The sequence below is a fragment of the Lepisosteus oculatus genome, chromosome 4, assembly GCF_040954835.1.
Source record: "Lepisosteus oculatus isolate fLepOcu1 chromosome 4, fLepOcu1.hap2, whole genome shotgun sequence".
In the NCBI taxonomy this organism is placed as follows: Eukaryota; Metazoa; Chordata; class Actinopteri; order Semionotiformes; family Lepisosteidae; genus Lepisosteus; species Lepisosteus oculatus.
This window is the reverse complement of record NC_090699.1, coordinates 6,808,118-6,830,651: the sequence shown is the minus strand read 5'-3', so window position 1 is coordinate 6,830,651 and position 22,534 is coordinate 6,808,118. Positions and strand designations below refer to the sequence as shown.

Genomic DNA, 22,534 nt, shown 5'->3' with positions numbered 1-22,534 from the left:
GATTTTCTGCAATCATATGGTTTAGTGGTCTGGACCCTGATTGGCCAGAGCCTTGTGCTGATTTGCATATTATCGGCCCTGGATCAGCTTGTGGGCATTAGCTGTGTGCAACTGAGTTTGAGTCACATTAACAGAGCAAGGAGTTTACACTAGAGGCGGAATAAAAACTCATATTAAAATGCAGCTTTCAAGCCTTTTAATGTTTTTACAAGTGTTTATAACGGGTCGTGAATACATGTTAAAAATAAGGAATTAATTTAAAGCATTACTTTTATAAGGGTGATAAACGTTTTCATTGGTTTCTCAAGAGCTCAATGCATCACTCCTACGAAGTACCTTTGCTTTCCTTAATATGATTGTTTAAGCTATTAAACTGTATTCACTTTTGGTAAGGTATTATAAATAAATACAGAATTAATGTTTATTTTTATAATGCTAATAGAAGATTGAATCGATTATACAAGACCTCACTCCTACTAAATACCTTTGATTTCCTTAATATTACTGTTGGAGTTATTCAATTGTATTAAACAATACAGTAATTAAAATGATATTAAAAACAAGGTCTGAATTGTACTCCAGATATCATGTAAGTCTCCTGATGTTCCTGAAAGCGTAGTGTCCTGACGATGACCCCTGAGAGACTGTCAGCAGGTTCAGCTTTCTGAACGATCTTGAGCGTGAGTGAATATCGGGGAACCGAGGTCAGGATATTAAACACACCCCCAAATAAAATACTAGCGCATTGATTCCGAATAACGGGAGGAACTGTGCAGGCAGCCTGTCTCTGTTTCTCTTGGCTCTCCTTACAAAGACCAGAGTTATTGTTGTTATTACAAAATGAGGCTTTTAGAAAAATGAACAAACGTGCTGAATTTAATTGTGTTTATGGTAATCCATACACCAGTGTTACTGTACAGATGTGTGCTTACACTTAATCACATTCTTATTGTTCTAATTCCAATCAAACCTTTTCCAGTTCATAATTGTTCTGAACAATTTATCAAAAGTGGCAAACAGTTGTCATATACGGTACCTAAAAGCAAAGAACACTTTAACTGTAGAGAAATTCTCTCACTCTCCATGAGCTGCAAATCCAACCACCACTTGGTTGATATATAAAAATATAATCTAAATATTAATTTACATTATATATAGTCAACAAAAGTGCTGACTGTTGTTCTGTGTGCCTGATTTAAATTGAGCTCTTTTAACCTTAACCACCCTCAATATTAATTAATTTTTCTGGCTATATGTGCATTGAAGGTATTTTATTTTTATTTTATATTTTATGTTTACATAATAAATCAATGTGTTAACGTTCTATGTATTTACATTATTTCTATACCTTTAATAGTTCATACGGTGTTGGCTCAAATGTGGCTTTTTAAATTTGACTTTGTGGTACAGTGTTCAGAAAGCATTTTGATGTCTTATATCACGTAAAGCACATGCCGGTAATGTTTTGGCTCTATAAAATGCACGTTAAACTTCAGCCTCACTCTTTCCCTGACTGAGTTCTCCCATCAAGCCCCATTCATACAAACTCAGAAACTCAGAAAAGGCGTTTCATTGTGAGTCTGAGCCTCAGCCTGTGAAATATTGTGTTGGATCTGGGAGCGTGGTGATAATACATCACCTGCAAGAGAGAATAAAGAAAACTGGTCAGTCAGGGAGTGAGGCAGTACCCACGAGTCCATGTGCAGTATAAGATGTAGCAAGAGTCTAATAAACATATTTCACCCTCTTTTACTGCTTAAAGCTTTTGTATTTAAATTGTTATCATGTACACTATTGTCACAATGCAACACATTGTATATGGTGTTGATAATGGCTTGTTTAAGGGGTGTATAGTTCACATCGATGAAATGGAAAAACTGCCAAGCCTGAACAGACAGGAAAATTGCTAAGAGAAAGGGTTTGCCCCCAAACCTTCTTGCCTGAGTTAACATAAACTCTCATTTTTTTACTTAAATTATATTTAACCTTAAATCTGATCATACCATATTTTAGCCTAAAAGGTGTGCATGCCAATAATACATTGAATTATTATTACACATTATTATAAAGTATTACATGGAAATATGCAATATATTAATATGGAACATACTTTATTTTAATTACTGTAAATGTTAGTAACAAAACCCCAATCCAGACCATAGCCTGAACATCACCTCTTACCCCTAGAAGATAGCTTGTTCATCTCTAATCTTTTATAAATGTAAAAACAACTGGCTGATCCATTGATAAAGAGAATTTAAAGTGTTTAAGGATGTGTTTAACACTTTACCATAGCGGCTGCAAATCCAGATACAAACACCTTCTTGTAACATATGAAGAAAACATTGATACAGTCAAAAACCTGGAACTGCAGTAAGCGACGTTTATCACTGTATTAGTTATTAGTGAGAAATGACCTTTATTTACTGTAGGATTAATTGCATGGCTATTATTTGTTAAAATTTATTCACTACGATTTAACGGCTACTAGGTGCAGTGTATTGTGTGACATATTCAATAACTTTATTAATAGCTACTTCAGCATTAACAACTGAGTTTTCCCTGCATTAATGAAGTGTCATGCTAAGACTATTTCTTGATTCTTCCTATTAATTTATTATCTAAAGTAAATTCATTGTTAGATGATACATGCTCACTGAAAGAAGGAAAAAGGTTTAAATGTTCTAACTGTGCCCACCGTGGGACAGATAGGATGCAGCTGCGATCTAATTTCAGAAACGCGGCAATGTTCAGATCTGGCTTTCTAAAAACAAACGTGCGTTTGCATCGCGATTAAAAAAACAATACGTACCAAATTATTTAATTAAAAATGTACTTAATATTACACTTGACCCAGATTCTACAGGATATGGGTTTTACCGTTGTTTTTTCTTACTTTTATTCACTGCGAGATAAAACCCGTCAGGGTTTCAGGAGCTTTTGCAGCTGCCTCTTTCAGCTTTGTATTTTTTTTTTCACTAGAGCCGTTTAATTCAGATCATCTGTAAATTGCAGAACTTTTTTTTTATAATTCACGGTATCACCTCAAGCTGGAACACTCATCCTGTGCTCTTTCGGTGGCTTAGAGACGCCTCTCAGGCTCACAAATAGAAACGGGCTGCCCCCCTCCCTGCGGGCGAGGGCCGGAGACCCGCTGTTTCCAGGAAAGAACCGGCCGCGCCGCGTCCCTGTTCTCGCCGTCCTTCACCGCGGAGTATCGGTTTCCAGGCTGGAAATACCTGTCCCAGGAGAGACGAGCACAGCTGGCAACATTCAATCGATCGCCGAGTATTTATTTTTTATAGTGATGTCTTCTCTTCACGGTGAGCGTCGTCCGAAAGGGCAGTACCTCGAGAGCCTGTCTTGAAGTGCAGATTCTTGCAATGTTTCTCTTGACGAATGATCTCGGTATGAGGAATTATTAATGTGACTTTACCCCCATGCTTACACTTTCTGTTTTGTGTGTCTTTCAAATATTGTTTTATATTTTACCGTACCTCCACCTTTCCCATGTTTTCCCTGTCACTACGCTTAATCCTCACCGCAAGCAATACCGACCTGTAATTGTATTTGACAGATAATTAATTGCTTTTGGTAATGCAATGTTGGACAACAACAGATAGTTTAAAAAATACTGCAGAAAACCGTGTCTTTGTTTCTCCAATTCAGACATTGATGCAATAGCCTAAATGTAAAAATATGAGATTTTAAACACAAAGATCGTCTTTATTTTCAGGATTGCAAATTCCATTTTAAATCCTGTACAACTTGAGTAGATCATTAATAAACATCAATAAACATTTTTCGGGACTATCAATGGCAAATCAAGAATTACTAGTTCACTTGTAGGAACTACCGGTGATTTATTGTATGGTTATTAACACAGATTAATCCAATATGTACAGCGTTTTTTTCTAGTCTTTATTTCAGTTTCTATATATCGTAGCACATAATTGGCAGCTTGAAAACTGAAGTGTTTTCAATGTAGTAAATTTAGCGTAAACCTGAATTTATGTTGAAAGCTTTCCAGTGATCGGGAGATCAGAAATTAACAGCATAACTAAGGCCAACATGTATGAAAGAGTAGATTTTATGACATTACTGAAATATAGTGACTTTATGGATCCGAACCAGGCAACATGACATGTTTATATTGATGGACATTATGGAAAATAAAACCTCTGATTCTTATAACATAAACTGCTGTTCAAGAACGGTGATTAGACAAAGGACATCTTGGTGAGGAAAGAATGCTGATTTAAAGGGAAAAAATACTTTTCAGTGAGTTTTGAAATATTTAATCGTTCCTTGGAATTTACTCATTATGGAAGCGCATCGCTACCATCAACGAAAAAAAAATATCTCAAGAGCATTTTGCAATTACGATATATCATTAATTGAATTGTTGTGTAATTTATTCGTTAATCACGAAACGCCGCGATTGTCATTCAATACCTATATTATCTTTAGATGGATTTCAATTTTAAGCAGCGGAATCGATTGCAAAGTACAGTCTCCCCTGTTTAAAGAGAAGCCTGAGAGTTTGCATACTTCTAAAGAATGTGTTAAAATTAGGTACTGTACTGTTCTGCGGTGCTGCACATTGTCAAACAGTTACAGCTGATCTCTCCACAGCTTCTTCTGTAGGCACGGCATTGCACGATTTTAAAGTTTGTTCTTACACGCCGATGATCAGCTACGAGATTCATGTACTATCCCGTGCTTTTCTTCAACAAGATCATCTTGCAATTACGAGATAACACATTAAATATCTTTTCCCTTGATGGCATTATGCGCTTCCGTTACTTAGCGCTCCTGAGTGAACATAAAAGATCTAAAGGGCAGGAAATTCCACATGGACGTTCCTTACTGTATTCAATATGCAGTATACAATAGTCTGAATATTAAAGAGAAGTAACGAAGACCAGCTAATGATCAGTTATACCGTTTTTAAAAGCAATTCGAATGTTTTCAGTTTATAGATGTTTCATTAATGCATTTTTGTCACTTGAAGACCCTAAACCTTAAAGCGAAGTTAAAAAAAACGAATAATATTTATGACGGTATTGTAAATGTGGCAGATAAAAACGACCAGCACGTGGACCTGTAGCAGATACACTACAGAGGCTGCTGCAGTTCCTCTTAATTAATAACCCGAATCAGACTGAGCACAGGCCAAATGAAACAGAAGATGTTGGTCCTGGAGAGGTTCCATTGACAGAGTTCTGTCGGTTTTTACCTGAGCCTGCCTGTATGTCTTTATCTTAAAAAGTAAAAATAAACAGAAAAGAGCAAATCCTCATGTTGGGGAAATGTTGTGTGTTTTCTTTTATCTACATGTGAGAGGTGTTAAATGAGAAAAAATAAAAGTTCTGTTTTTGGAAATCAAGGTATTTATGTGAATTAAAGTTTTGTAATTAAAAGGCTAACGAATTCTAAGGATGAGTGTAAATTAAGACTTGTGAAGAAACAGACACAGCTTCATTGGCATTCTCCATGGGAAATGGTTTCATTGTAAATACATAAGCAACACCATCGCTTATTTTTTAATCATCATTATTACAAGCTGGTGACGTCTTTCTTGCTCGGCTGCGATCTGGAAGGGCGTTGCTCTCTGAGGAAGTGGTTCAGCTCTGATGAAGGTCACTGTTGTGTGAAGAGGATGCACCTGCATTCTAAAGCATTACCAGAAAAAGACCTGTTTTTAAAATGTTTTTAAAATGTTTAAACGCCTTTTTAACAGAATGCAGGTGCCAGCTGGGGCAATTATTTGAGTTTTCTTTTTAAAAAAAAATTAAAAATCGTTTGCCCAGCCTATGTTTATAGATAAGACTTTATTGATCGTGAAGGGAAATTGATGTACATGATGAACATGTTTGCATGTTCTTTTGTAACATACACCTTTTTGTGATTTGTTTTGTATATCTAAGCAAGTGTTCCTGCATCCCTCTTCTGCACTTTAGTCATGGCTTTTTTTCTGTTTGCTTATTTCAAAGCAACACCTGCTCCATTTCTAAAACTTTTTACTCATGTGCATTTTTGTATTTTTTACACCTCTAGCACTTTAACATCCTGAATTTTCATTTGCCTTAATTTGTAGAATGAACTTGAGTTTTAGCCTAAAGAAGTTTTCATTATCTTTTGTTTCTTGTCCTACAACTGTTATTATTGATCACCATGACTTCATTCAGCCTTTCCTGAACGTCTATGACAGGCAGAGAGAGTGCTGTTTCTGGTGCGATCTTTTGCAGCTGACATTTCACTGTTTTAAACGAACAAGAAATTAGATTGCTCATAAATCACTTATTCTATATAAACACAGAGTAATTGCCCTCCGAAAATCCTCTTTTTCTTGTTCGTTTTAGAGACCTTGATCGAAACTGATTTTAGATGTCAGAAAGGATTTCTTTTCTCTGTATTTCCTACATTGCTTTGTCGAGATTTTAACTTTATATCTAACTTTATATCTAGGCTCAGATTTCAACTATAAATCGTACAGTAATTAATAGCAGTAAATACTGATGTTTTGCGCCCTCTTACCACAAAATATATATGTTTTGTAGCTGGGATGAACTTTATTTCATACGCGTAGCTACTGCGATTCGGACACGGACGGTTAAACATGGCGGCAAATCAGACACCCAGAGGGGGGGGGGGGGGGGCGTCTTCTCGCCTCCATAACTAAAATGCCAAATAGGAGTGGCTTAAGCGACATACACAGTCGTGTAACTGACAGTTTGAGGTAGCCTATCGTGTAAATTTCGCTTTGTTGCTGATAGGTTAAGCTTTCGAAACTCTGCCCCAAAGTCATGTGACTGATTTTTCGCCCTGTTTCGTTGGTTAAACGCAATGATCACAAGCACCACCATGGTAACTGGGATGTGTAGTTTTTAATTCCGTTTGAATTATAACTGTACGTACTGTCTTCGTATTTGGCCAGGGCTTTAAAGAGAGGGCGCGCCAAAAAATTTCGATGCCGTCGTCTCCGCTTTAAAGGTACCCCTGTCGCGGAAGAATTCGATCTCGGGACGTTTGCCCAGCGTATTAGAAGCTTGCAGTGTCCTTTAAATTAGCCCATTCATTAAATTATTAATCTTCGTGACGTTTGTATGTTTTCCCCGTGTTCACAAGGGTTTCCTCCCACAGTCCAAAGACTTGACTTGATGGGTCAATAGACTTCTGGGAAAATTGGCCCTGATGTGTGTTCGGTCTCTATCTGTCCTGTGATTGACAGGCATCCCATCCAGGGTGTAATAGGCCTTGTACTTATTGTGTGCCAGCATTGGCTTTTGGTCCCCCATGACCCTGTACTGGATAAAACAGTTACAAAATGGATATAAGCACAGTACAGTATTAATAGCCAGCATTTTTAGAAACTGTGTTGCTGACAAATCTTTATAGATCATTATAGATCCATATACTGTATGTTATTTGTCACAATGAAAACAAATGACAGCACCATCAGGATCAAGAGTGTTAACACACGTCAGGCAAGGAAAGAACAGAAACACACTTAGCCGGGAACCTGTTTGCCACAAAATAGTTTTGGATTGTTTAGTAGCCTGAGCAGCCTGGGTCAAGCAGATAAATCACAAACATGAATAAGTATATTCCAAATCAATAGAAAAGACCTTGCAGTGTCTTAAGTAAGACAGTTCTGAAGTAGGGTTTACCTGTTTGGAAGGAAGGCTCCTATAAAGTTGGTGTGCCGAATGAGAGAAGATGTAGGATGGGAATTCCTGAAAAAACTGAAAAGAGGTATTGGAATCGCTAAAGATATATCCCATGGTCCATGTGAGAAAGAGGTCTGTAGCAGGGAGTATTGTTCTGAACTCTGAGTTTGTAGTTTGCCACCTGGTGTCAACTACAAAGAGCTGCCAGCATTATGCACGATCACATTAATGCGACAAAGGAAGATCTTAACTTCTGTGCCATTACAGGTGTTCAGTCAACAGAGCAGTGAAGGGACCAAGTCATTCTTTAGCCAGCATATCAAGAGAGAGGCAGTACTACAATCACATTCATAATCTTCTATAACCTCCTTTTTCAACATTCAAGAGATGGTACTATAGCCTCTAATCTGATGTATTGTTATGAATACATACTGTGCACACCAGGTGTAATAGTCATGGTGGATGGTATTATAGCACTATATATTGGTATTGCTATGAAGGTGTTGTGCTGTTTAAGACCACATCCAAAAGAAATGTGACCAGATTAGGTGCTGACTAGTAATAGTTTAAATTGTGCGTTTTACATTTGACAGCTAGGGTTTGCACGGGTTGCACAATTGCAGATCAGTGTTTTAGCTTCACTGGTGTCCACCAGAGGGCGGTGTTCTCCAGAAACAGCAGCAGTAACAGAAGTACCGTTACTGCCAACACAACAGCATATTTTTACTGACTCTTGCGTTTGTAATTGACTTTGCATGAAACATTAGATATTTGAAGGACAGCTAGTTTTTTGTGACTATATGATGAAGAAACAGAGTTCTTAGTGGAGATATCTGACAATATTCTAACCACACCAAAACTGTGAAACTAATATACTGTATAAATTATAGATAAGATCACTTTATTGGCCATATACAATTTCTTGTATTAGGAATTCGCCTTTTCACAAACCCCAACTTACTCTCCATGAGACACACAGACAGGGAGAGAAGCTTGGGGTCAGAGCACAGGGTCAGCCATTTATACAGCACCCCTGGAGCAGTTGGGGTTAAGGGCCTTGCTCAGGGGCCCAACAGAGTAGGATTCCTATGCTGGCCACAGGATATGAACCAGCAACCTTTCAGTGTCAGATGCAGATCCTTAGTCACTGCACCACAGTATATAATTATTATAAATTTTTAAATTATTACATTTAAATACGTTTTGTCAGCCCTGCAGCTGTGACATGCAGCTTTGCCATGTTAAATTGTAAAATAATATCAGATATGCTCAATCTTGTAATTTGCTGATATGCAGTACTTGCCTGCACACGTGGTGTTAAGAGTGTGATGCTCGATTTATGAAAAGCTGCTACTGATGCATTTTGCAAAATGTGCTGTATGAAGACAATAACTGGGTTTGGCCACACGTGGGCAGATGATGCAAAAAACTTCACACCCTCGTCCACAATAAAACCACAGCGCTGAGAACGAGCGTGGCTACAGCGATCGCCAGCTGCCAGGGATGATGTTCCTCCTCACGAGTCTCGCTCTTTATCTGTGGGCACACTGCTCCCTCTGGACATGTGGGTATCAGCTGCAGGGCATTTCCTCCGAACTGTCGTTATTGTCCTCAAGCTTCGCCAATGCTTATATTAATTAAGGGGCTGCTGTGTGGTTTTATTTCTACTTATTGTCCTTCTGTAACCCCAGGTGCTGACTCCAGCATCGTGCTCAGTCAGACGGCCTCAGAAGTCCAGAGGCCAGGAGAGGCTCTGAAGCTGTCATGTGAAGTCACTGGGTTTGATGTCAACAGCTATTGGATGGTGTGGGTTCGACAGACAGCCCCAGGGAAAGCCTTGGAATGGCTGGCCAGCATAGGTGGCAGAAGTGATACAGAATATCACGCTGATGCCATCAAAGGCCGTTTCAGAGCCTCCAAAGACTTTTCCCGACACATTTTCTTCCTGCAAATGAACAGCCTAAAAGCAGAAGACACAGCCGTCTACTACTGCGCCAAAGAGTCACAGTGAGAGACGTTCATGCAGGAACTGTACAAGAACCTCCCCAGTGACACAAACTGAAAGCTCAGCATGGCGAGGCAGCATGTGCCAACACTGCTATACTGATGACTCAGACAAGGGCATGTAAATCTCCTTACTGGACATCCACACAGTCCAGCTGGGTTGGCAGAGTAGATGTTGCCTTCAGCGATCCGTGCCATGATGATGCAAGCGAAAAGTCATAATTACTGTGCATAAGTACCCCTGTTACAGTACACTGCTGCTCTGGAAAAAGGCTGGTTACAAACTGTAGCATGTTAAAAGCACACTGACATTATAGCAAAAGCAAAGTAAGATCTTTGTTAAAAGCACAGTGATGGTAAAAGCACAAACATCCAGCATCACATTCTACCTTCGATTGCCCCTCATTGCAGCATTAATATAACTATAGTTTTAGCTCCTGTGTTTCTAAAGTTTTCTCTTTGTATGTTTTTTGCTTAGTCATGGTCATATTCAGAGCATCCATCGGATGAGGAATTAACTGGCTATTCCACACCTGCACAGCAAAAGGGCTTCAGATGTTAGTGATGAACATCAAAGTGATGTTCATATTATACCTGAAAGCAAAAGCAAACTATTCTTGTTTTGTGTCTGCTCTTGGAGCAGAATTTGTGCTTTGATGAAATCAGAAGTGAAACCTGCAGCCCCAGGGGCCTAAACCAGGGATTGTGGGTTCGAGTCCCATCTGGGGTGTTTGCTTTGGGGTGGTGTGGTGGCTAAGGATCTGTGCCTGTGGCTGGAAGTTTTTCCTGCTCATATCCCATGGCTGGTAGAGGGATACTACTTTGTTGGGTCCCTGAACAAGGCCCTTAACCCCAACTGCTCCAGGGGTGCTGTATAAATGGATGACGCTGCGCTCTGACCCCAAGCTTCTCTCCCTGTCTATGTGTCTCATGGAGAGCAAGTTGGGATATGCGAAAAGACAAATTCCTAAAACAAGAAATTGTATATGGCCGATAAAGTGATCTTATCTTGTCTCAGTAAGAATTGTCACATTAATGGAACATGACTAGGGGGCAGCATTGTCCAAGACTTCTTTTAACATTAGTTCAGGTGGGGGGCTGCGTCATCATGCATAGGCTGCAAAGGAACAGGTAATAGGTTTATTCCATGGTGAAAAGAGAAGAGAGAAAACACAACGTTTCGACTGTGGAGCCTTCTTCGAGTGTGAAGAACTCGAAGAACCTGAAGAAGGCTCCACAGCCGAAACATTGTATTTTCTCTCTTCTCTTTTCAGCATGGAATAAACCTATTCCTTGTTCCTTCTTTTAAAATTGTTGTTCAGAACAGAGAGAGCCTTTAATAGTATCCCCAGGAGCAATTTGTTTCAGAGAACACACACCATTGGAATGGTTAAATATGACTGAATGATTCAATCAAAACCGTAAACAATAGTGTTTTTTATCAAGGATCTTCCAAGAAAATCATCTGATACTATCCAAAGACTTATTCTCAGCCTCACGTCTAATGTTAGTCAGCCCATCTGACATTTGTCTAGACAGAGAATCTGGTATGATGTCATCTTGTGCTAGTATCCCAGCCTGACATGGTAAACTAATCATCTCTTCCTGAATATCTGAGCTCCTCTCTGCAGAAACCACTTTACCCCTGAGAGAGAGTTTGTGGTCGCAGGCTCGGGTAGCTGTTAAACTGCCATACAGGGGCCAGTGGAGAAGTGAAACAGAGACCATCAGTCACTTTCACTGGAGATTAGAGGAAATTTGCTGCAGAAAATCTGTAACCTGCAGTAGGTCTCAATGTTATAGACCTCATGTGCCACAGCAGAGTCCTTGGAAGAGAAGCAACTGTGTCAACAGTTAATTAAAATTAGCACAACTTGAATATAAATGATCAAATCTAAACAAAGTGTTAAATAATGATGTATCATAAAAATGTCCTTTAACAGCAGGTTGTGGAGAACAGAGAAAGAGCAGACGATCTCTAGGAAGATCTTCAGTGCAGTGGTGTGACTTGACGTTCATTGGTTTCTACAGGGACATAAATCTGCACAATCCTGGTCCGGTTGCTGCTCATGGTCTTCAGTACCTGTTTGTTCTGGGCTTTAATAAGATCTTCTAAACATCCTGGAGAACCTTGTCCTCCATTCCAGGTCCAATGCTCTCTTGACTTCAGTGACACAATACCAGCCCGTCTGTATGGTTTTATTTCATTGGTTCTTAAAATGGATTTGTACCTTCATTTGTCTAACTATGGGCTGAACTGTTCACATTAGTAATATTATAAATATTTCTTCACAAGATTGATATTATTAAAGACATACAGTGTGATAATATATTATTTGCACTGTAGCCAGGCCCTCAGACAGAGCAACTGTTTCTCCTCATCGACTGAATAAAGAAATGGGGCAAGACAAGATCGGATGAAATCCATCCAGAAATCTTCATTAATTGTCTTCTAGGAACATTGCAACATGACCTAAAGGCCGACTTTCTATTTGCAAGGACCTCCTCCTCGGTAGGTGTATGCAAACTACAGAGCTCTCATCCTGTTTTATATCTGTGCGGTGATGAGCTCACTCAGGCACACTAGGTCTGGATCTTCCCAGCACAGGAGCAATTCTGAACTCGTCCACTGAGTTGCTGAAAATGAGGATCCTTCCAGTGCTCTTACTGTCAGTGTTCTTTCTAAAGTGTAAGTCAGAGACATTTCTCAGTTGAACTTGGATTTATTTATTTATTTATTTATTTATTTATTTATTTATTTTCCTTAAACTAACTGATTTGTATTTTGGAGAAATGTGATCCTAATACCAGCTTGTTCTTTGTTCGGTTTTAGATGTTCGCTCTGATGTGGTGTTTACCCAGTCAGGCCCAGAAATAAAAAAGCCAGGAGAATCGTTCAAAATATCTTGTAAAGCCTCAGGATATACTTATACTGATTACAACATAAACTGGATCCGACAGTCTCCTGTGAAGGGATTTGAGTGGTTGGGATACATTACTAGCAGATACAGCACTGGCTATGCAGATGCTGTCAAGGGAAAAATGACATTCACCAGGGACAATTCCAACAGCATGGCTTATTTACAGATGAGCAACCCAACATCTGAAGACACTGCTGTGTATTACTGTGCTCGATATGCACAGTGAGAGAACTGGAGCCTGAGCCCTGACAAAAACCACCAAACCACAGTGTCATGGCTGCATGGCTGAGCCTACAGCACTTTCTGATCTTCCTATTTTTATGAGTGAAATACCTCCCCAGCTTGAAGGCCCAACTCTTACAGGAGCTTCGAAGGCCTGGTAGGTGTCACATATGTTCGAAAGGACGAACCCTGGAATGGCAGGAGAGCGACAGAGACCCTATGCGTAGCGGCGAAACGGGGGTTAGCCCGGGCTCAGCTGTTCAGGAGAAGCCGTATAGAAACCTATGCCCTCAGGCCAAGGACAGGAGTGACCTGGTGCTAGGCGGGTCTCAGGGCAACTGAACATCAATGCTGAGTGAGTGGCAGAGCAGGAGCAGGAAATAAATAGGCTACACAGCAAGACACACCAGAAAGACATGAGTAATCACAGGGAACTAGGAACAGGAGGAAAATAAAGCGCCCTCTAGGTGTAGTGAGCGTGACATGCCATGAATTGAGAAGAATCATGGTTACTGTACATACAGTAAGCACTCCAGTGCAAATCACTTCTTCACACACCTCTTCCCACTTACACTGCTTCCGTGGAAAAAGAACAGTGAGATCTTTCTCATACAGCTACATACCATTGTGAAAGCACACTTATATCCTTGTGAAAACAAAGTGATGGTTAAAGCACCAACATATAGCATGGTATTCTACCTTTGATTGCCCCTCATTCTAACATTAATATACTGTAACTGCAGTTTTACCTCCTGTGTTTCTAAATTTTCCTCTTTGCCTTTTGTTTCTGCTTGCTGATAGTCATATTGAGAGAATCTTGTGGATGGGAAATGAACTTGGTATTCCGCACCTGCACAGCAAAAGGGCTTCAGATGTCAGTGATTTTACAGTGTGACATTCTCATTATACCTGAGGACGAATCTAATCTGTTCTCGTTTCATGCCATCTTGTGGAGCAGGGTTTGTGTTTTGATCAAATCTGAAATTAAGTCCGCAGGTTTCAGCGGTGTTCCAATGAGAATGCTCACATTTATGGGCTGTGACTGCACCACCAGGGGGGCAGCATTGTCTAAGACTTTTCCCAGTATAGATTAAAGCAGCATTTTGTTTTGCTGAACACACACCACTGGGATGGTGAAATATGTATGGATTATTTATTCGAAACATGGTACTGTAAGTGATGATAGTTTTTTTCCATCAAGACTTTTACTCTTCCAAGCAAACCATTTAATAATTTTTGAAGACATTTCTTCTCAGTTCTAATGCTAGATAAAGGGGCTAATTGATGCTGATAAGGGGACGTAGTGGTGGCACTGTGGCTAAGGATCTGGACCCGCACCTGTGGCTGGAAAGTTGTCAGTTCAAATCCCACGGCTGACAAAGGAATCCTGCTCTGTTGGGCCCCTGAGCAAGGCCCTTATCCTCAACTGCTCCAGGTGCTGTATAATTGGCTGACCATGCACTCTGACCCCAAGCTTCTCTCCCTGTCTGTGTACCTGTGTGTCTCATGGAGAGCAAGTTGGGGTATGTGAAAAGAAAAATTCCTAATACAAGAAATTGTATACGGCCAATAAAGAAATCTTATCTTATCTTAATGCTGCTCTGACATTTGTCTAGGCAAAGCTTCTAGTATGATGTCATCAAGTGCTTGTATCCCAGTCTGACGAGATAAACTAATAATCTCTTCCTGAGCAACTGAGCTCCAGTCTGCGGAAACCACTTTACCCCTGAGACATTGCTCATGGTCACAGACTCAGGAAGCTGTTAAACTGCCATACAGGGGCCAGTGGAGAAGTGAAACACAGACTGTACTCAGTCACTTTCACTGGGGAACAGAGGAAACTGGCTCCAGAGAATCTGTTACCTACTGTACAGTAAGCATCAATGCTACAGACCTCATACGCCACAGCAGACAACTTGGCAGAGAAGCAGCAGTGTCAATTGGTAATCGAAATTCACACACCTCAAATATAAATGATCAGAACTAAAAGAGTGTAAGTAATGATATATTATAAAAATGTCCTTTAGCAGCAGGTCAGTGGGAGAGCTGAAGGTCTCTAGGAAGATGTTCAGTACAGTGGAGTGACTTGACGTTTATTGGCTGCTAGAGGGACACGGGTCTGGCCAATCCTGGTTTAGCTGCAGCTCATGGTCTTCAGTACCTGTTTGTCCGAAATCGTCGAAACTTCTTGGAGAGCCCTGTAGTCCCTTCTCTGCCATCCATTCCAGTTCCAATGCCCTCTTGACATCAATGACACACCTGGATCGTTTTACTTCATGGCTTCTTAAGGCTGATTTGTACCTTTAATTTACCTGATTTGTCTAACTATTAATATATCTTCTGAAAGTTGTTATTGTTGATGTATCAATATTGTGGGGATGGTAGGCAGGTTCTGACAGAAAGCAATTGTTTTTCCTCATTAACCGAATGAAGAGATTGGGCAACACAACACTGGAGGATAAAAAACAGCCAAAAAACTTTGGTATCTGCCTTCTTTGAACATCTCAACATGACCTAAAGCTGCGTTTCTATTTGCAAGGACCTCCTCCTTGGTATGTGTATGCAAACTACAGAGCTCTCATCCTGTTTAATATCTGTGCACTGACGTGCTCACTCAGGCACACTGAGTCTGGATCTTCCCAGCACCGGCGCAATTCTGAACTCGTCCACTGAGTTGCTGACAATGAGGATCCTTCCACTGCTCTTACTGTCAGTGTTCTCTCTGAAGTGTAAGTCAGAGACATTTCTCAGTTGAACTTGGATTTATTTCTTATTTATTTATTTATTTATTTATTTTCCTTAAACTAACTGATTTGTATTCAGGGGGAATGCGATCCTAACACCAGCTTGTTCTTTGTTTGGTTTCAGATGTTTGCTCTGATGTAGTGTTGACCCAGTCTGGCCCACAAATAAAAAAGCCAGGAGAATCATTCAAAATATTCTGTAAAGCCTCAGGATACAATTATGGTGAATACACCATACACTGGATCCGACAGTCTCCTGCGAAGGGATTTGAGTGGTTGGGATACATTACTAGCAGCTACAGCACTGGCTATGCGGCTGCTGTCAAGGGGAAAATTGCCTTCACCAGGGACAATTCCAATAGCTTGGCTGATTTACAGATAAGCAACCCAAGTCCTGAAGACTCTGCTGTGTATTATTGTGCCCGAGAGCCACAGTGAGAGAACTGAAGCCTGAGTCTTGACAAAAACCACAATGTCATGGCTGAGCATACTGTACAGCACTTACTGTTCTCCCTTCACTTAAGAGTAAAAAAACCTACGGCTTTAGTAGGATTTGTGTTCAGCTGTATAGAAAATATACCAGTAGAAAACGGAATCAACAACTTTTTTTAAAGTGCCCTTTTACCTCACTCCCACACTATCTAATTGTAGAGTTTTATATGAAAAAGGAAGACATCCAACCACCTAACTCTACATGTCATTTATGAAGCCTCCCAGCAGTTTACCCACATCAAAGCAAAGTTAACAGCTGTAAAGCATGGTAGAAACAGATCATACAGACGGTTGATTTTCTGTCAGTCCCTTCTCTCGCTAAAACACGTAACAAGCAGAGGAGAAAAAAGAGTGTTGTTTTACAAACAAGAATTCTTCCTGTACTTGAAAACAAAAACAGTGTATTGTGTTTTGAACCGTTTGACACAAATGTTTCACGTCCCGCTTGCTGGAGCTACTGTACCCATCGCAGTCAGTTCCAATGTTCCCTTGACTTCAGGGACACCTGGATGGTTTTATTTCGTTGGTTACAAACAACAGTCCTTATGGTACTTGAAATCAAAACCAGAGTATTATGTTTTTAGCCAGTTGACAGGAATTCACCACATTTTTTACTTCCCTCTTGCTGGAGCTACCCGTCACGATCAGCCTGTGATGTGTCGGTTCCGAAGGTTTCACCACAGGGGGCAGCATTGCCTAAATGATTGCAACTTGTCCAGGGAATAAAGAGGCAGAGAAAACACACATGTATACAGCTCACAGGTCAAGAATAATGGTAATAATATCAGGGCCTCCCAGTCCTGTTCCCGAAGATTGTAGTACCCTCCGGGTGTTGATCCTAATGGACTGTTCGTTGGTTAAATAAGCTCTTAATTAAACTATTTGCCATCAGCCATATCACCCTGCAACTCACAGCTGGCAGCCCCACTGCAGCTCAGCAGGTGTGAGCCTGGTCAACACCTGGATGGCAGATCTCCTGTGATAAACTAAAGCTGCTGTTAGAAGAGGTATTACAGGGCCAGTAGGGGGTACTTACCCTGTGGTTTGTGTGGGTCCTAATGCCCCAGTGTAATGACAGGGATACTATAGTGTAAAAAGGCGCCTTCCTTCAGATAAGGTGTAAAACCGTCTCTCTGTAGTCATTAAAAATCCTGGGGCATTTCTTGAAAAGAGTAGGGGGCACCTTGACCTAATTTCCCATTGGCCTTTACCAATCACGGCCTCCTAATAATCCCCATCTTTAAAACTGGTTTCATCACTCTGCTCTCCTCCCCTGATGATGTGAGCTGATGTGTTGTGAGTGTACTGGCGCATTCTGGCTGCTGTTGTTTCAGCCAGGTGGACGCTTCACATGGAAGGGAGTCCCCATTACCTGTAAAGCACTTTGGGTGGAGTGTCCAGAAATGCTATATAAGTGTAAGGAATTATTATTATTATTATTATTATTATTATTATTAATAATAATCATCATCATCATCATTTGATTGCACCATTATCATTGTCTACAGATTTTTCATCTTTCATATTTGCATATTTCTATAGGTGACCTGTTCAGTTTCAGAATTGACCTCAATAAGATCATTAAAATACATTTGCAGTTGAATTTCAGGGTTCAATTGAATAATTAACAATCCAGCTGGGATAAGCTGTGCAGAAATAACATTTCCCCTGAGACCCTAATGTCAGAATGTGGTTAAACTGCCATGATGATGCCTATAGAGACGTGAAACAGAACGTTCATTAAAAGCAATAGAGAATCACAAGCGTGAGCCCTGACGCTGTGTCACAGTTATCAAGCTCCTAATTAAACTAATTATTTAATTGGGCTATTGTCATTGTCTACAGATTTAGCATATTTTGTATTTATATATTTCTGAAATTTATATTTCATATTTTTATGAGAGTTAATACATTATGGAAGAGTAGAAGAGGAGAATATAAAGGTATGTTAGTTTTAAATCTCAAATATTGACTACATGACATTCCCAGGATTAAATTAAATACTGAATTTACAGAAATTGGTACCATAAGAAGAAAGACAATACTTGTTCCCCCAGTTATACAATAATAATAAGTGTATAGGGAAATGCTGATATGAGCTACAGGTTTGTTCACTGTAAAAACATGATTTATAGTGATTGCACATTCCACATTAAGCTTGTCAGATAACTGTGCTTCTGTGATCTACTGGAACCAATAAAAGTATTGAGCAGTTTCTTGTTTGTTTCCCATTCCACTAGAGGCAGGGCACTTGAAGAATGGTCAATCAGAATTACATCCTGCTCCTGCAGGGAGGATCACACATGCAAATTGAGACCCCATATTTATGTGGAGCTGCTGTTAGTACTGAACTGAACTCAGCTCACAGCCTTCAGGATGACAGCAGCACTGAAGTGGCTCTTGATCGTGCTGTGTCTGCCTTGTGAGTCCTTAAAACCGCACTACTCCTTCATTAGTTGAGAACATCTGAGTTTGCTTGCATACAGATGATTTCATATGAATTTGATGTCTTTTTTATTTTGCTCAACAGGTGTAAAATGTGGCCTGGAATCTATTCCTTCCAGTCCAGAGGTGAAAAAGCCTGGAGAGACGCTCAGTCTCTCCTGTAAGGGATCTGAATTTAATTTCGGCAGCTATGGCATGCATTGGATTCGACAGCCCCAGGGAAAGCCTTTGGACTGGATGGGAGCTATATGGTATGATGCCAGCAAAACCGTATATTCTGAGGCTGTGAAAGACCGGATCACAATAACCAGAGACAATCCCAAGAACATGGTGTATCTACAACTCACAGGGCTGAGACCTGAAGACTCAGCTGTGTATTACTGTGCCAAACCCCACAGTGAGAGGACTGTATAGCAGAGCTGTACAAAAACACAGCAGAGCATCAAAGTTAGCTGACAGCTGGGTAATGGTCTGCTTTACTAAAGTGAAAAAACTAAGTCTGGTTTGAAGTAAGTTTTTCAGCACATCAAGATCAAATCATTGTAGGAAAGCAGACTCTTTTGACCATCACACACTACCCTCCATTTTACAGGGGTTGCTATAAACCTAACAAAAGTCCAGACAATACCTAAAGGTACAGAATTTCGTAATGATATGATTTGACTTTTTTTTTGACAAATGTGTAAAATCCATTTACATTTAAGTGTGTGAAATAAAATGCAATGCATGAACCGTATTTGGTCAAATAAATTCAGAATGAAATCACAGAAATGTGAAACAATGTTACTGATACCATGCAATTTAATTATTTGTGCACATATAGATGGATGTATGAAGACAGGGGATCCAGTAGTTAGGGTGTACAGCCTGTTGTAAGGACATTCACTGTCTGAGCTCTGTCACTACTTCGCTCTCTGTCCTCCTCATGCCCCCTGTCATCAGAAGGACATCAGAAAAAGGGGTCCTACAGTCAGGGGTTTAGGAGAGGCTCTGATGGGGCTGGCCTCCTGATGGACAGGCCACTCTCTAGCCACTCTGGACATGAGTACCCTCTGCTAAATTATTGTTATCTAAGACAATTACAATAAGATGTACAATAAAAGTTGAATAAATGTCATCCCTGGTGGACAGACAGACTGGTGTTGTCACTCTTCCTGTCTCAATATCATCTAACTTCAATTAAAGCTTCTAAAAAGACATCATGCAAAACACCTCCACCCACTGATATACACACACACCTCCCTTCACCTTTATATACAGACTGAGACCTCTACAAAGACTCACCAGACAGCAAGACTGTCTTTACCCTCAACATCTCTTCACTCCTCCCTTCACCAGCTTGGGCAGTAAACATGATTCTTACATGTCCTGTTCTGTTGGTGTTGCTTCCCTATAAGTGTGCAAACTTAGCAAAAATCAAGTAATGAGCCCTGTTAAATTGAAGGAGAAGCCAAGAGATCTTTTTACAGTTAAAAAAATGTTGAGCCATTTTTCTTCGTTTTTATTCTATGTCTGTTTTTCATTTTAATTGGCTGAGATACAATTACAAGTTATTCATTTTTTAGTCTCCTTCAGTCTACAATTCTGCTTTTCCAAAGGACCTTCTCTTTTGTTGTGCTTTACGTTTCTTTACCTTTGTCAAAGAGAGGATTTCAGAGAGTTACGTCTGATTGGTGTGTAAGAGTGTGCATGCTTATTTACAAGCTGCCGTACAATTTGTAAGTGAAACACAACACCAAACAAAAACAAATTAAGAAAACAAGTGTGACACATTAAATGAAATGACACTTGGGAGCTCTAGGAGTATCCGCTATAGTGAGCGGGGAAGTGAGGAAAGAGGAGAACTAAAATAGTGTACAGTATACATACAGTAGCAGGTGTAGCTTGCGAATTTCCACCGTAAGAAAGGCGAGCCTTTGGCTGACTGTGCCTCTGTAGACTCCACAATAAACTCACAATAAACTTCGTCGGGTTTAAAAAATGAAACGCATGGTAGCGCCCTCACCAGGTGACGAAGCGTAGACATGGTGCAGGCTGGGAACTGTAGCCAATGTAGAGATCATCTGAGGGCCCGCTCACTGACTACTACATCACTCAGCTTATGGGAAATTGTTACTATGACATCTAATGTAAATAGTTGTTTACTTAATTGTTTGAGGGTGGGCTGTAGTGAGGAGGAGACTCTGACCCATCTCCTGTGGTCCTGCCAGTTTGCTAAGGGTTTCTAGGGCCAGTTTGAAGACTGGTTGCAAGCCCTTTCACCCCACTTTTCCCTGACTGCTGCTTTCATTATATACGGCATCTCTCCTGCCAAACTTCCTTCTGACGTGTTTTTGGGCCGTGGTGAACAGTGGGAAAGACGCCCTGTGGACGCGCTGTGGAGAGTGAGGAACATTGGGGTGTTCAAAGGCATTGAGGTTCCAGTCAAAGCAGCTGGTAGCCTGGCACTGCGTGTTATTAGAACTATTACCTCAGAGATCTGTGGAGAGAAGGGAGGGAGGAAGCAGAAAATCTGTGGAAAATAGTGGGCATAGGACTGTACCTCAAGAGTCTGTGATATACTCAAGATTATCATGTAAAGATAAACAATGGGATTTGTCCTGTTTTGTGATGAAAATGACTAGGAAAAATGCACCTGAACAAGATAAATTATTGTTATGTAACTGTTACTTTGTCTAACCTTATTGAGATGTGTTCATATACAGTATACTGTTTTAAATATTTGTAAAGCTTTCTATTTTGTGGTTTTCTGTATTTATTTGTGAAAAGAAAAGAAAGTTCTTAAAAATCAAAAATCGTGGCCTGTAAGAGCGTTGTTTCCACATTTCCTGCACAAACCTCACAAATGTTACGGTATTATATTCACATTGGTCTAGTTAACAAAACAAAAGTGGAAAAGGAGAAGTTTTGGGCAATATCAAAACTTTTCCACAAACCTCAAATAAACTGAACACGCACCAACACAAGCAACCAAGCGACTCCAGTTTCTTCTTTCCAGTGGAAACAAAAACTTCTAAATGTTACATACTGTATATGATCAGTAATTGTTTCACATATAATGCCCTCTTGAAGGCATTAATGCATTTATGTAAAAACAAACAGCGTGGTTTTCAAATAGCAGAACATCAATGTATTTATACTACATACTTACAGGATTGTTTTTAAAAGAATATGACCAAAAATGAAAACACCACATGACTGCTACAGCAGAACAAATCATTGCTCATATACTGTAAGACACTCTGTGAGAACAGCGGTATGGATCCCTTTCCATTTTGAGTGCGCTTGATCCGAAATATTCGAAAGGCATGTGCTTACCTCAGAGATTCTAAGATGATCACAAGGAAGTGTATTGCATGTCTAATGGTCTAACAAAAACTTAAGAGTTGCTTAAGATGTTGCTTAAGAGTTGTTAAACCGGTTTTTATTTTTCGGCACAGCCAGCTGGCCCTAACCACACAGACACCAGCTAGCCTGCTAGAGTGCCACAATTCACACTCAACCATATTGCTGTTTGATCTTTGGTCTGAGCTTTAATAGAGAGCTTATCTCTATTAATATAACTATTGAGTGGTATTAAATGCAAGTTTTTTGTATAAACAACGCTTTTCTAAAATTTATTTAAAAAATAAAAATGATTGCAATTTAATCTTTCCATGTTTGATCCCATGTGGAAGTACTATATGTTCTATATAGTACTATACATATACTATAGTAATATAGTTATACTGTTATTAATTTATTTGGATACGCGAATCCATATTATATTCCCTATTGATCCAATTCTAAAAGTATGTTTTTGTTTAATCCGATAACGAGCGTATTTGCAGAAAAGGTTAAAATGATCAATTTTCACAAAGTATAGAACTGTACAGCAATATGGTCAGAAGGAGCACTGGTGTGTATTTTTTCTTTAAACTACCAAGACCAGCAATATACAGTTTACATAATATGTTTATGTTCCTAAATTAATATCGTTTATGACCTTCAGATGCGTTATGCTCCTCTTCTTTTTATGCACAGCTACTAAAAT

General features: G+C 39.8%; 1 long non-coding RNA gene across 1 annotated transcript; it reads left to right on the top strand.

The window, feature by feature from the left end:
• Nucleotides 1-10,923: 10,923 nt before the first annotated feature.
• LOC138238293 (uncharacterized) lies at nucleotides 10,924-14,408 on the top strand. Its single transcript, XR_011189354.1, has 2 exons — nucleotides 10,924-12,366; nucleotides 12,511-14,408. It is a non-coding gene; the product is annotated as an uncharacterized lncRNA (long non-coding RNA).
• Nucleotides 14,409-22,534: the final 8,126 nt, after the last annotated feature.